This window comes from Tachypleus tridentatus, unplaced genomic scaffold (genome assembly GCF_004210375.1).
Source record: "Tachypleus tridentatus isolate NWPU-2018 unplaced genomic scaffold, ASM421037v1 Hic_cluster_2, whole genome shotgun sequence".
NCBI classification, from domain to species: Eukaryota; Metazoa; Arthropoda; class Merostomata; order Xiphosura; family Limulidae; genus Tachypleus; species Tachypleus tridentatus.
In genome coordinates this window covers 40,689,994-40,705,645 of record NW_027467782.1, presented here as the reverse complement: position 1 = coordinate 40,705,645, position 15,652 = coordinate 40,689,994, and the positions used below count along the sequence as shown (strand labels likewise).

The following is a 15,652-nucleotide window of genomic DNA, read 5'->3' as shown; positions in this document are numbered from 1 at the left end:
TCATTGACAAAAATTATTATTTCAAGAGTTGTCTTCCTACACACCAGACGGAAGCTAATTTTGTGAAGAAATTTAACTCAACAAATATTGACTTCTTATATTTTAATCAAATACAGAATTGGTAAACACATTCAATATTATTAGATTTGTATTTTCAGCTAAATTAACTTCGAGTGGGGGACCAAATGAACATCAGAATTAAAGTTTTGATGATTTAGAACATGTGAAATTTTTACCAAATTATTGGAAAGTTTCCAAAATATTAACCGAAACATGTTAAAATTTCCAGATAAAACTATCTTGATTTGACACGTTAAATTTCATTATTTGTGTAATTATTGATTTAATACCTTCCAACGTACGTGGAAGACAACTAATATAAACTATTACATAACCGAACCAACAAACTAATTACAAATGTGTTACAAAATGTGATATTTAACCATTCTTAATATGTAATATGTCGTTTGAACACCGACATCTCATTCTTCTGGTTTATATTATTTTAATCTCTATTACTATTATTTTATTTTATTACTTTATGTGAGACTGGTGAATGCAGGATAAGAATGACAGATGTAAGGTTCCTCAGTCACCTCCAAAATATAGAGTACATTTTATATCCCACATTATAGTCTCTACACATTTTTTTCAATTTGTATATCATTTTTTACATCTGTCTTGGCTTGTTTTTGGTTATAACAAATAAATATCAGAGGTGTTGATTTCCTGTTTTTAACTCAGTCCTTAGTTTTGATTCATTTAACTTAACACAAAGCTTATTAATAGAATACTGATAATTAGAATATCAACAGTATTAATATTCTAGCTACACACACACACTTTCCGTTGAGCAACTGGTAAGGTGGAGAACTTATATTACTAAATTCCGGGTTTCGATTCCCTGAGTGTTTTGAACTAAGATAGATCTTAGCTTTGTGTTTAACAACAAGCAAAAACAAGAATTATTTATTTTATTGATAACAAAATTACATATGGATACTAAAATATCCTCAGAATATATCGCTTCCTTCTACGCTTCCATAGGGTTCCAGTCAAAGAGTCCATAATTACCTCCACCTCCACCTCCAATAAGTCCATGAGCATTAGGACAACAATATGAAGGAGGAACATCACAATGAACAAAATTTGTTGCACATTCGATGTCATCTCGGAAATTCCCCTCTAGTTCAGGTAGTAAACAAAGTAACGTCATTAGAATATATATCACCTATAATATTTTATAATGATTTTTTAATCGTCACTGTTTATCTACTTGTGAAGCCTAGCTAATAAACATTATATTCATAAAACTGTTAAAATTACGTCAATATCAAGATCAACCGTTAATGTTACAGAACACGTCATAGTCATATTTAACAGTTACGTTATTTAACGAGTTTGTCAGTAAAATCTATTGTTAATCTATAAACCAATCTACTTTGTTTCTAGAACAGTATCTTATATTAAATTTCAACTTTCCGTAGCGTCACTAAAAGTACATAAAAATTATCTGCAAAAACACATTAAAGTGATTCTCCGTTGCTTACCTTATACACTAAATATTGTATTTTACGCCTCAGTTAGAGGCTACAGCGTGGAAGACGAACCCTAATTTGTGACAGAGAATTCTAATAAAAAATTGACTTTACAACCAACACTTTAATATATCCTTGATTTTCTTCAATTTACTGAGTAAAGACATAATATATTCCACAGTATATCGACAATATTAGTTCAATTGTTTTATACTACTGAAGATACTTGTAGTTAGTAAGTAATGACATTATGATCTGTATGAGAGGCCGATTTGAGTAGATTCCAAGTTAACCTCTTGTCTTAACTCATCACCTTTGTCTTGAGACACTCATGAGAAATATAAACAAAAAAATGTGCGTATTACATTGTATAAAATACGGTATATTGTTCTCACGGTTGTGGATTGTATGTCATAACAAACACGACCATAGCACAAGATCAATCATATAAACAGCTGTCGTATTAATGTAATTATTATTTTGTACACTAGTTAATTAACAATTATCTGTTACTTTATTATCTATATTACTTACTATCAGTTTGATATTCAGTTGTAGCAACAAATGCAATTTAAATTAAAATATTTACTTCAAAAGTTATAAGAACAAATTTTATAAAAATGCACGGTTGTGTCACCCTGCGTTGCTGTTTCACACATGTAATCATTTTGAAATAATTTAATTTCTCACTTTAAATTGCTGTCAAATATATAGTCATCAAGAGAAGTATATTGTTTTTTACATTCTTTCATTGTAGACAATATTCGAATTTTTTAGATACACGTCGTTGTTATAAACTTACCTTCATTAAATATTATGTTACAAACCTCCGTTAGTAACAAGAAATAAACATTGTGGCAGTTTCTTGAACGATACAGACAAACGTAACTTATAATAATTGATATTTCTATCATACCATTTAAACTGTTTGTATGAATTTAGTGTTAAAGAATTCATTCTCTCACCTGGAGTTGATTCCAACAGTGTTGTAAACATCAAAAGTATAATAATTGTTGTAGTCTTCATTTCTCTGATCTGTTAAAATCAGTATTAATACAGTTAGAGAAATGTGACTTTTAACAAAGCCTAAAATAAAAGATCGAAACTTAGTACAGCCCATGAATTCTATATCTTACTAGCTTCAGATATATTAAAACAGAAGTACTTTTTTATGAACGGAAGTAGAGAGTTACAGAAGAAACAAGTTCCCGATTTATCACAGGAACACTAAAACCATTACAATAACTGGACAACAACATCTAATGCAAGATTTCTTTAGGATAAAAATTACATTTTGTAAATACCGTTTAACAACAAAAATAATTTTATATCGATTTTTTTCTTTTCTTGGAGGTTTCTCGAACTTAATAAAACATGAAAGTAAAAACTTCTTTATTAAAGAAACTTTATATCTAAGAACAATACCAGATCGATCAACCAAAACACACAGAATTAAAGTTTAACAATGAATAGAAAAACGTTGAAGTTATCATGCCTGTGGTAAAATATTGACTTATAAAATGAAAACAAAATATTAGTTTGTGTTAACATGATAAAAATAATTATTCATATAAGTATTTAAGATCTGTACTTTGTTTAATATTAATTATAATTACTATTATAAAGAAATACTCTCAAACATGATATAAAAATTATATTACCAAGGAGTATTCAATTATTAGGTACTTCAACCACGTTTTATCGGAGTGTAAATATACAATTAGACTATGGTCCTGATACTCAGCTTATATAGTCGTATTTTTAATGAGATGCACAGTTCTGAGAACATCACAGCCAATCAGAATGATTCCATTAACAGTTGACGTCAAGTGTCAAATTACAATATTATAGAGACATGTAGAGAGACAGATTGAACCAATAGGAAGCTGTGAGTGATTATTTGTTATTTACATGTGATACATTTCTGTTAAAGTGGCTCATGTAGTGGTGGAAAGACTTTAAAACTGTAAGTGGTAATGAAGTTGTGTGATTAGGGTAGAATGAATAGTAACATGTAAGTAGTTGTGTTTCATGTATATTCACAAATGGTTTATATATCAATAAATCGTGTGGAACACACGTAGCTATTGTAACATTAGAACAAACGAGCTTCGATGTGCAATATTATAGACAAAACGTAGTTATTTTAACTTTAGAACACACAGGTGTCTATAAAGACATTTATTTAACCATAAGTATACAGGCTAACTAAATAATTTTTATATCCTAATCATGTTGACACGCTGTTTGTTTCTTTGTTTGACTTAAACTTCCCACAAATTTATACGAGAATTATCTGCGCTAGCCGTCCTTAAGTTACCTGTGTGAGATAAGAAGGAAGGTTAATAGCCATCACCATCCTCCTCAACTGTTAGTTACTTTTTATTTACAAATTCTGGGATCAACCGTTACTTATAACGCCTCTTTGGCTGAATGGGCAAACAAGTTTCATGAGTGGGGGATTCATACTCGTTACCTTAAGAATTCGAGTCACTCACCACCTAGCCGTATCAGGACGGTATACATACACTTAGTTCAGTGTGATGACATACTCTTGTTTGTCACATGACAGAAGTCATTTGTACAGTTTTATGATACACTACAGTTCCAAACATGTGAAACTCTTATCTAATTATTTATTATGAGTCGAACGCCTTAACCACCTGTCCATGCCGGGCCTTTTTTTTAATTCATGAAGCTAAATTCTAAAACGGCTGACTCAACACCTACACACAGCTCCCTAGAGTACAGCATAAGTTTAAGTAGTTACACAACAGAAACACCATTGTGACTTTGTTCTTATAACAAACAAAGTGTTCAGATATTTATACTGTTCTGTCACAGTAACAAAACATTTTGTCGTATATCTTTATTAGTATAAAACAAGAAAATCTTCACAAGCAGTGAATATTAAAAATATACAATAGTACTTATAATATGAACCATGATGAGCATTTATATTTAACATTTACCAAAAATAAAAGTTTTATAACACTTTTTGTTTCTACTAATAATTTAGTTTTAATAACTGATTGAATCCTCTCTTGCTTAGCTGTTAGCGCGATAATTTACCTCACACATCACATGCCACTTGTTATTTCTGTTTACACTTAATGATAAAAATTCCGAATAAAATATTTCACTAGAAATTGCTTTTGAAATGTTTTGTAGAAATCTAACAATTGTTGTAAATATTGTGTTAGCCTCTAGAATTTACCATCTTGGAAACTTAAAGCGTTAAAACTTCTCAGGTTAACTTCAAAAATTGCTTTTAAAAAGGTAGAGGGCAGTACGAAAATTGAAGTGTCATTCGATTATTTAAAAACCTTAAACAAGAAAAAAAACGATACATTATTAATTACTGTTTTTGCATTTGTTAATTTCCAACGAGGCTAGATGTCTCTACTTTTGAAATTTAGACAGCTTGTAAAAAACCACCTAACTTCCTAACTGTCGGAATATACCGGGTTTAGTCCAATTGTCAGACATTCATAACCTGAAGTAATGATACAAGAACAAAGGTGTAGACTTTTCTTCCACCACCGACAAAATTACACCTGATGGGTCTGTGAGTGGGTGTGTGTTTTCTAAAGATCGGGTTACCTTCTGAGCCCACCAAAGGGAATCAAACCCTTGATGTTAACGTTATAAATCGGTAAACATACCGCTATATTAGCGGGGGACAATATATTATCTGCGCTACACACTCTGCGGGGGGAAATTTCCATTCAAGAAATGTTTTGTACATTAAATTTCTAGACCTCCCCCTTCATGTTTCTCTACACCATTAATGTCTGTTTACAAGGAATTCAGAGAGAAATCATGAGAAATCAAAATATACGGAAGTCCGAAAAGTTGCATCCAGTGTCTATGAGGAGTATATTATTAATTCCTATTTGAACTTTTACATCACGATATAGCAGACAGGATAACACAGACGTTTGTAGCTGAAGGTATTATATGGTGTTTAACAGACAGGATAACACAGACGTTTGCAGCTGAAGGTATTATATGGTGTTTAACAGACAGGATAACACAGACGTTTGTAGCTGAAGGTATTATATGGTGTTTAACAGACAGGATAACACAGACGTTTGTAGCTGAAGGTATTATATGGTGTTTAACAGACAGGATAACACAGACGTTTGTAGCTGAAGTTATGATATGGTGTTTAACAGACAGGATAACACAGACGTTTGTAGCTGAAGGTATCATATGGTGTTTAATAGACAGGATAACACAGACGTTTGAAGCTGAAGGTATCATATGGTGTTTAACAGACAGGATAACACAGACGTTTGTAGCTGAAGGTATTATATGGTGTTTAACAGACAGGATAACACAGACGTTTGTAGCTGAAGGTATTATATGGTGTTTAACAGACAGGATAACACAGACGTTTGTAGCTGAAGGTATCATATGGTGTTTAACAGACAGGATAACACAGACGTTTGTAGCTGAAGGTATTATATGGTGTTTAACAGACAGGATAACACAGACGTTTGTAGCTGAAGGTATCATATGGTGTTTACTAGACAGGATAACACAGACGCCTGTAGCTGAAGGTATCATATGGTGTTTAATAGACAGGATAACACGGACGTTTGAAGCTGAAGGTATTATATGGTGTTTAACAGACAGGATAATACAGACGCCTGCAGCCGAAGGTATGATATGGTGTTTAACAGACAGGATAACACAGACGTTTGTAGCTGAAGGTATCATATGGTGTTTAACAGACAGGATAACACAGACGTTTGTAGCTGAAGGTATTACATGGTGTTTAACAGACAGGATAACACAGACGTTTGTAGCTGAAGGTATTATATGGTGTTTAACAGACAGGATAACACAGACGTTTGTAGCTGAAGGTATTATATGGTGTTTACAGACAGGATAACACAGACGTTTGTAAATGAAGGTATCATATGGTGTTTAACAGACAGGATAACACAGTCGTTTGTAGCTGAAGGTATTATATGGTGTTTAACAGACAGGATAACACAGACGTTTGAAGCTGAAGGTATTATATGGTGTTTAACAGACAGGATAATACAGACGTTTGCAGCTGAAGGTATGATATGGTGTTTAACAGACAGGATAACATAGACGTTTGTAGCTGAAGGTATCATATGGTGTTTAACAGACAGGATAACACAGACGTTTGTAGCTGAAGGTATTATATGGTGTTTAACAGACAGGATAACACAGACGTTTGTAGCTGAAGGTATTATATGGTGTTTAACAGACAGGATAACACAGACGTTTGTAGCTGAAGGTATTATATGGTGTTTACAGACAGGATAACACAGACGTTTGTAGCTGAAGGTATCATATGGTGTTTAACAGACAGGATAACACAGACGTTTGTAGCTGAAGGTATTATATGGTGTTTAACAGACAGGATAACACAGACGTTTGTAGCTGTAGCTGACGTTTGTCATTATTAATATTTCCTCCCTCATTCATCAACTAGTTATTAAATCTTTTTACTAGCAAATTTAGGTAGCGTTGATTAATTGGAATCTTTTTTTTTTTTTTTTGCAAATAAAACCAAAGTATAACCATATATGTTACATAAAATTAAGGACATCTAGTTTTCTATAATTATAACCAATATGTTTAAATCATGTCGTGATGTTTCTAATATTCACTGGTTCTGAAGAGTTTCATAAGAATAAAGATGAACAACAGCATGTTTTATTTCTCTGACATGACGGAACTGTATAAATATCTGAAGACTTTATTTGTTTGTTGTAAAAACAAAGCCACACTTGTCTGTCTGTCTTGGGAATAATACACAGATTTTAAATGTTCTAACAACTTAAACTTACCGCTGTGTCATAGGGGACTTTGTAATTGTTTTTTTTTTGGGGAGAATTTCGCACGAAGCTTCTCGAGTGCTCTCTGTGCTAGCCGTCCCTAATTTAGCAGTGTAAGACTAGAGGGAAGGCAGCTAGTCATCACCACCCACCGCCAACTCTTGGGCTACTCTTTACCAACGAATAGTGGGATTGACCGTCACATTATACACCCCACGGCTGGGAGGGCGAGCATGTTTAGCGCGACTCGGGCGAACCCGCGACCCTCAGAGTACGAGTCGCACACCTTACGCGCTCGGCCATGCCAGGCCCTGGGGCTATGTGAAGGCATCGAGTTAACGGTTTTAGAATTTAGCTTCAAGAATTAAAAAAAAAATAATGAAGGTAAAACGTTTCCAGCCTTACCTTAGCACTTAACGACAATAGCAAAACGTAACGTCTTAAAAATCATAAGACGTTGAAGACAAAATAAACTTGATAAGACGTGTTGTGTAAGGGAAGAAACAATAAAACTGTTTTCCACCGTCCCTAATATTTAGTTATTGACCACAGGGAATAAAACCAGTCAGTAGCACCTTCCAATTACCTTTAAGAAAAAATGATTGACTGTCCATCTTGTATGGCATTAATAATTTATAGAGACGAGGAACTAGAATGTACGATCATTATTTGTTCTCCAACAGCGATGAGTTTCTATAATTAAAAAAAAATGTTTTTCAGACCAAGCGAACATTCTTTAGTCCTCGTTGCAGTTTAAATAATATAAAAAAAAACATTAATTTCAAGATGTTTCTTTTACGATAAATGGTGAAGCGACTGATGAAATTTTATTAGAAATATAAAACAAATTTATATATTTAAAGTGCTGGATATGAAGAGTTTCAAATTTGTGATTTATGACAGAAAAAATATTTATAACTTAAAATGTGTGCGTGTGTTTTCTTATAGCAAAACGAAATCTGGCTATCTCCTAGGTCCACAGAGGGGAATCAAACCCCTCATTTTAGCGTTGTAAACACGCAGACTTTCAACTGTACAAGCCGGGCACAAACTTAATATATAATGATATTTGTATTATGAATAATATAGAAGACTTTCGATAGTTTGAAAAGAGTACTGGCAAACTGCCAAGAAAAGAAAATGGAGGAGTGTAAATGAAAGGTCAAGGGTTACGAGTGTTCTAAATGATTTATCAGGAAATAAAACAATGTGTTGAACAAAACAGATGAATAATATTTATACAGAGAAATATATATGTTAAAAATGGTTCGTTTGGGTTGAGAAAATATTTTACGAAGAGGAGCGAACAACGTTTCGACCTTCTTCGGTCATCGTCAGGTTCACAAAGAAGGAAAGAGGTTACTGACCGGAAGCTGACCACATTTTGAAAGGTGATGTGTAACTGAGTGTCGGAATCTAAAGGGCGGTGTTAGATGTTTGAATATATAATTTTATATTATTTATTTTATTATTTTTAATATAAGTATAAAGGTGTTCCTTTGTATTGGTTTATTTTGGGTTTAAGTTGTTCTACAAGTAAGGCTTTAATTTTGCGTTTGTTTATGTTTGTTTCTTTATTTAGTATTTGAGTGTTTTCTATGGTTATGTTGTGTTTATTTGACTTACAGTGTTCGAAAATGTGTGAAGGTGACTTTTTGTGTTCTTTGAATCTGGTTTTCATTTTTCTACTTGTTTCTCTAATATAGAAGTCGTGGCGGTTGTCACATTGTATTTTATAAATAATGTTGGTGTGGTGTTTGTAAGTGTAATTTTTACATAGTATAGACCTCAGTTTTGTGCCTGGTTTTTGAATAAATTTGGTATTAACTGGAATGTCATATTTTGTGACTAGTTTTTGCCAAATGTTGGTTATTTGTCTGCTGATGTCGGGAAAATATGGTATGCAGCAGTATATGGTTTCGTGATTTTTTGATTCGTGAAATGTATTTACTCTTGTTGGTTGATTTTGCTTTCTGACTAGGTGTGTACGTATAATGTTTTCTACGGTTTGTGGAGGAAACTTATTGATGTTCATGAAGTATTGTTTTATTTTGTCTAATTCATCGTTAATTTTATCTGATGAGCATAGTTTCATAGCTCTGTTTATTTGGTTTCTTAGTATGTTGAGTTTTTGTTTTGTTTCATGTGCTGAGTCCCAAGGAATGTATAGTCCAGTATTGGTGATTTTTCGGTGGATTTCTGTTTTAAATTGTGTGTCGGTTCTTGTAATTTTGAGGTTAAGAAATGATATTTGATTACTTTCTTCCTGTTCACATGTGAAGTTAATATTGATTCTATGAATCTAACACCTCTTCTTATAATATAGATTCTGACCCTCTATTTTAGGCCACCTGATTCGACTTGAGAAGCTATTCTCAACTGATAACATGTTGTGTCAACATTATTTGACCTTAGAAAGCTTATGATACTACATGGAGGTATGGAATTTAGAGAAACCTCCACTTATGGGGTTACGAGGTCATCTGCACATTCTTATTAAAAAATTTCCATAAACAGGCGATTCCAGTTTGTGTGGATTCGACACTTAGCCGTTGTTTTCTACAGCAATTTGGAGACCTCTATATAATTCTCTTACAAATTACATGACACATAGAAAAGAGTAAAATAGTACATTTTAAAAGACTAGTAAGTTTTTATTTACTGATCCAAAGATAGTGTTATATCTGATAGCTGGCAGTCTGTGTACTGTATCATTATTATACGGATAATTAGTTTCTTAATAGCATATTATATGTAATTGTCTTAACTCCGTAACTTGAAACAGAACCAACCTGTTAAAGTGCAGGAAGCACCGCTAAAAACTGGGTTTCGTTACCTATTGTGGGCAGAGCACAGATAGCCCATTGAATAGATTTGTGCTTTATTCCAAAACAAACCAAACAAACAAGTACAGGAAGTCATTTAGTGTTTTATTAAACGTCTCTCATACAGAAGTATCTTCAGAATTATTACGGACCTGTTAGTTTATACGAAACATATTCTTACACTGTGAAAAAACGATATGTTTTTTATTGTAATTATATTCAGAATCCTAAAAGTTGGAACTGTGAACAAAATATAAATTGTAATGTATAGGAAGTCGTTTAGTTTTTATTTTAGGTATCTGATGATGAAAAATGAATAGCAAGATTATAGTAACCAACATACAAAACATCTACTTTATCAACTTGAACAAACTTTTTCGTATGGAGACTATTTTGAAACATATACAGTTGAACTATCAATAAAACCGGACCTTGAACTTAAATTATTGGTAAATAATGGAAAATGTTTTTGATTGTATTGAATGTGTTACCTGGTAAAAACGTCTGATAATAAGTTTTATTTAGTCACATATAAACTAGTTTTGTTTATTTATCTTAAATTATTATAGATTGTTCTTAATATTTAGATGTGAGTTTGATTGCAAAAAAAAACTTTTATGAAAGATTAAAAACATAATACACATTAGGGTCCAGTAGGTTTACTAGAGTGTTAATTATGTTTTTTTGTAAAACACAATATCTAATTCTCAAAAATAATGCCCTCTGTTATAGAGTCATAATATTTACTGTTAGAGTATTACGCTTCATGTCTATATTCAATTGCAAGCCAATTTTTATTGTTCACGAGTTTGATCAATACTCAGACATTATACTATAAGTTCAACATTTCTGTCAAATATTGTCAAAGTTAAATATCACGTTACATTGTTATCAGTCTATGTATTTTCATGTATAACGTTAAATAAATCGTGAGTGTCTTTTTCTGGAGCGGAGAGTTTGGTTCCCTGATGAACTGCTGAAAATAGAATCTACTGGATATTGTTGTTTTTTTCCACACCCGCTGTAGCTGTGTTACCTTGAAGCTTCCCCATTCAAAAACAACGAACCTGTGAACGTCGCATTCATGGTTGTTTTCATAAATCTTCACATAAACCACGATGTTACAAGTCATAGTAAAATATTTTTGTTTTCTGTTTGGACAAAACACGACCGAAACAATGAGAAATTCATTTCTCTGACAACCCCTGAAGAAGAACATTTCTTGATCTCTAAGTTTTCTTAATATGTTGAAGTAAAGAAGACGACAGGTTAATCATAACAAATACTCAGGTAAGAGTTTCAGATGTTTGAACCTGTAGAGCTTTGCAAAACAGTACAAATGACTCCTGTCAAGTGACAAACAAGAGTATTTGGTCACACTGAACTAAATGTATGTAGTTATGGCCACATGAATAGCGATCTTAGCTCGAATTATAAGGGTCGCGAGTTCGAATCCTCTTCTGATAAATCTTGCAAGCTCTCTCATCTGTAGAGGCTTTAAAAGTGACGGTTAATCTCGGTATGGCCAGATGGGCAATCCCACAATTTGTAAGTTAAGATGTAACCAACGGTTGGCGGCGAATGGTGATGATTATCTTCCTTCTTTCTGATCTCAGCTAAATTAGGGACGACTAGCGCAGATAATTCTCGTGTAACTTTGTGAGAATTTTAATAGTATAACAAAGTAACAAACAGCCCGTCTACATGATTTAGGGTAGAAAAATCATCTATGCAGTCTGTATACCTTAGTGAAATAAATGAAATATCTTTATAGACACCTGTGTTGTGTGTTTTTATGTTAAAATATCTAAGTAGTGGTTATAATAGCGTTCATTGAGGTTCGTTTATTCTAATCTTGTAATAGCTAGGTGTGTTCCAGACAATTTATTTGTATATAAACTATATGTGTATATCCGTTATATGTAAACTGTGTGTGAGGGTTTTCAAACAGTTTTGACTACTTACATCCATTCTACCCTAATCACACAACTTCCATTTACAGTTTTATAGTTATTCCACCACTACATGAGCCACGTTAACAGAAATGTTTTACATATAAATAACAAATATTCACTCACAGTTTCCTACTGGCTCAGTGTTTATCTCTCTGCATGTCTCTATAATACTGTAATTTGGTTCTTGACGTCAACTGTTAATGGAGTCATTCTATTTGGCTGCGATGTTCTAAGAACTGTGTATCTCATTAAAACTATAATAGTTAAGTTTCAGTAGAGTTTACATTCCAATAAAATGTAGCTGAAGTAACTAATAATTAAACAGTATTGGGTAATATAATATTTATATCTTATTAGAAAGTTTTTATTTATAATATAATTTTAATGAATATTATACTAAGTACATACCTTAAGTACTTGATTGAATAACTCTTATTATCATGCTGTCAGAAAGTGATATTTTATTTTCATTTTACAAATCGATATTTCGGGACATACATGGTAACTAACGTTTTTCTATCTACTGTTAAACTTTCTTTCTGTGTGTTTTGGTTGATATCTCGGGTTGGTCTTAGTTGTCAGATGCGAAGTTATTCAAGAATGAAAACATCAAGGATTAGAAAATTTTCAATATAAAATTAATTTTATTTTTTGAAACGGTATTTAGAAAGCGAAATTTGTATCGTTGAAAAATCACACACTAGATATCGTTTGGTTATTATCATGGTTTTAGAGTTCCTGTGATAACTGTCAAGATTTTTATGTTGAAGAAACAAGTAAAAAAACTGAAACCAGATTCAAAAGAACATAAAAAGTCACTTTCACACGTTTTCGAACACTGCAAATCCAAAAAACACAACATAACCATAGAAAAAACTCAAATGCTAAATAAAGAAACAAACGCAAAATTAAAGAAGCCTCACTTATACAAGAACTCAAACCCAAAGTAAACCAATACAATGGAACATTTTCACACCTATATTTACAAATATAATCAAACATCTAAGCACGCCCTCTACATTCTTACACTCAGTTACACAACCCCTTTCAAACATGTGGTCATGTATCGGTCAGTTATGTCTTTCTTTCTTTGTGAACATAACGATGGCCGAAGAAGGTTGAAACGTTGTTCGCTTCTCTACGTAAAATTTTTCTCAACCCAAACCAGCTGTTTTACATATATATTTTTCTCTACAAGTGGGTTTTTTCGTCATCAATGATTATTTACGTATATAGAAAGGTGGGAAAATGTTCAAGGAAATCACAAACACTTCAACTGTAACGGTTATAAAGGTAACAACTATGATTGTAATGTTTCTTGATTATCTGTAATGACGATAAAACCAACTTGTAGAGAAAATTATAAAGTGCTTTCTATACTCATACCAGCCGTTTTTATATACATAATATTTCTTGATTGGTTGGTTCAGAGTGGTGAGGTTTCATTAACGACCCATCTACACGAACGTAGATAAACACCATGAGCCAGTAAATCCAGTTCTCACGCTTACATTTCGGAACAAAACGCTCAGCCCCAGATAATATAGAATAATCTGAATATAATTTAAGAGGACTTTGAACATTTTCAAAAGACAGTTGACATACTGCACGTTACAATATTCATATATCAACCTTACACACATTTCATATATTAACATAATTTATTGCACTGTTCAGATAACTGCCGATTTTGTAAAGATAGTTTACATTTGATTTAGGTGCATACTTCTTAAAAGTAAACATTCCATGTGAGTCTACTAGTGAAGGTACTACCAATAAATTTAACTGTTTGTTGACCTTGAACTTGGGACTATATAGTTGGAAACTTACGTTATTAGCTTTCTTCTTGTTTCTGTTCAGAGTCCTTACAGTATGTTTTAAACAGATCTAGCTAATTTTTAAAAAGGAAGCCAAAGGTCTTCAAATATTTATGTCGTTTCTTTACGTCAAAAAATATCACAGTCTGCCATTTAAAATTCATTATTATAACAAAAAACAAACAGTTCAGAATATGAACAAAATACAATTATTTGACATTGTGAACAGGAACAAGAAGATATTGTTGAAATAATGCCACTATTGGTGATTGTTTTACAACAACCCTTCTGGCATCAGAGTAGCGAGAAACTTAAATTTTCTTTCATGTATCATAATAATATGTTGTTGCTTGAGTGTTTAGTGAGTTATTGTTTTATCATTAGAACCAACTTGAAGCACCTAATAACGAAATATAGATTTGTAAGTTCTCACACTTATTGCTGGATCACAGGTGAACCATTAGAATTTTGAAAAAATATAATGTTAACATTAAGACTTTGTGATTGTACTCACGTGTGGGTCAGAGGCAGATGGAGAAATGTAAGGTAGCCAGTTACTGTTGTGTTATAAGAATACAACTGATATATCTGTCCTGGAAACTTACTGTAGGTTACAACAACATGTAGATATCAGTAGCAACTGGAATGTAAAATGTCTAGAATGTAGACTCTGGTGGACATATTATTAACTATAATTTTGTATTTTGTAATTTACAACACAATAGAGAATGCTCATATTTAATAATTAACGAAATGTAAACAAGTAAACATGTAAGAATGTTTAAATGTCTTGTATAACATCTTCCGAACTAAAAAAAATGTCTATTATATAACGTATTGAAGGAAACAAACAAACAGCTGACACATTTTAAAGAGAGAGAAATGTTACTATAGAGTATTTGTACTGACAAAATAAGTTATAATTACAGTTAACCAACAGGTGAGACATGAACACCATGTGTTCACGAGAGTAAGAATTACACTTTTACATTTTAGTTTCTTGTTGAGAAAGTTCGGTAACTTTTGTTATCTCGTATAGAAATAAAAACTACACATAATTTTAAACTAGAATTAACTGTTTCTAGTTTTGATATGATACACTAGTCAACATCGTCTTCCACCACCTCTTGGACAACTCTTATTAACCGAATAGTGGGATTTCAACGTCATTCTTATTGTGTCTTCTGTATACTGTATAGAAATGCTCCACAACATTATTACACTAGGTGTTTTAAAGTATTTTCACAATCTTTCATTCTGATTTAGTTTCACTTACAAGTGAGTGTGAGACTCATTTTTCATTATTTTTGTCAATTATTATAATTATCCGTTGTAAAGTACTGACTCTATATTATAGTATCAAACATAAATTGTTTTCAAAATATTCTGAACCATAACGATGACATCTCAGTATTATGAAATCATACGTTATATTGGTGGATCGACATGTTTTACTTCCTACTTATTACAATGAATTAAAGGCACCTAACACATGTTATTTTGTCATATATAAACCAGTGTTACTTATTTATATTCAATCGTTATAATTTGTCGTTAATTTGTATACGTTAGTTTGAATTTGAGAATATTAATTAAAGCTGTTAATTCATTTCATTTTTGTAAACTTTAGTTTTCTTTCAGGGTCACTTCTATAAAGATATAAACTATTTCTCGTAACGAGATAAAACTATATAT

General features: G+C 32.1%; 1 long non-coding RNA gene across 2 annotated transcripts; it reads right to left on the bottom strand.

Annotated features, from left to right (window-relative positions):
- Positions 1 to 962: 962 nt before the first annotated feature.
- On the bottom strand, positions 963 to 14,545 carry LOC143242473 (uncharacterized). 2 transcript variants are annotated; one of them, XR_013022801.1, is made up of 3 exons: positions 14,472 to 14,545; positions 2,504 to 2,573; positions 963 to 1,185 (listed from the first exon to the last, which is right to left on the bottom strand). It is a non-coding gene; the product is annotated as an uncharacterized LOC143242473 (long non-coding RNA). The 2 variants fall into 2 exon arrangements; XR_013022800.1 differs by lacking the exon at positions 14,472 to 14,545 and adding an exon at positions 3,200 to 3,288.
- Positions 14,546 to 15,652: the final 1,107 nt, after the last annotated feature.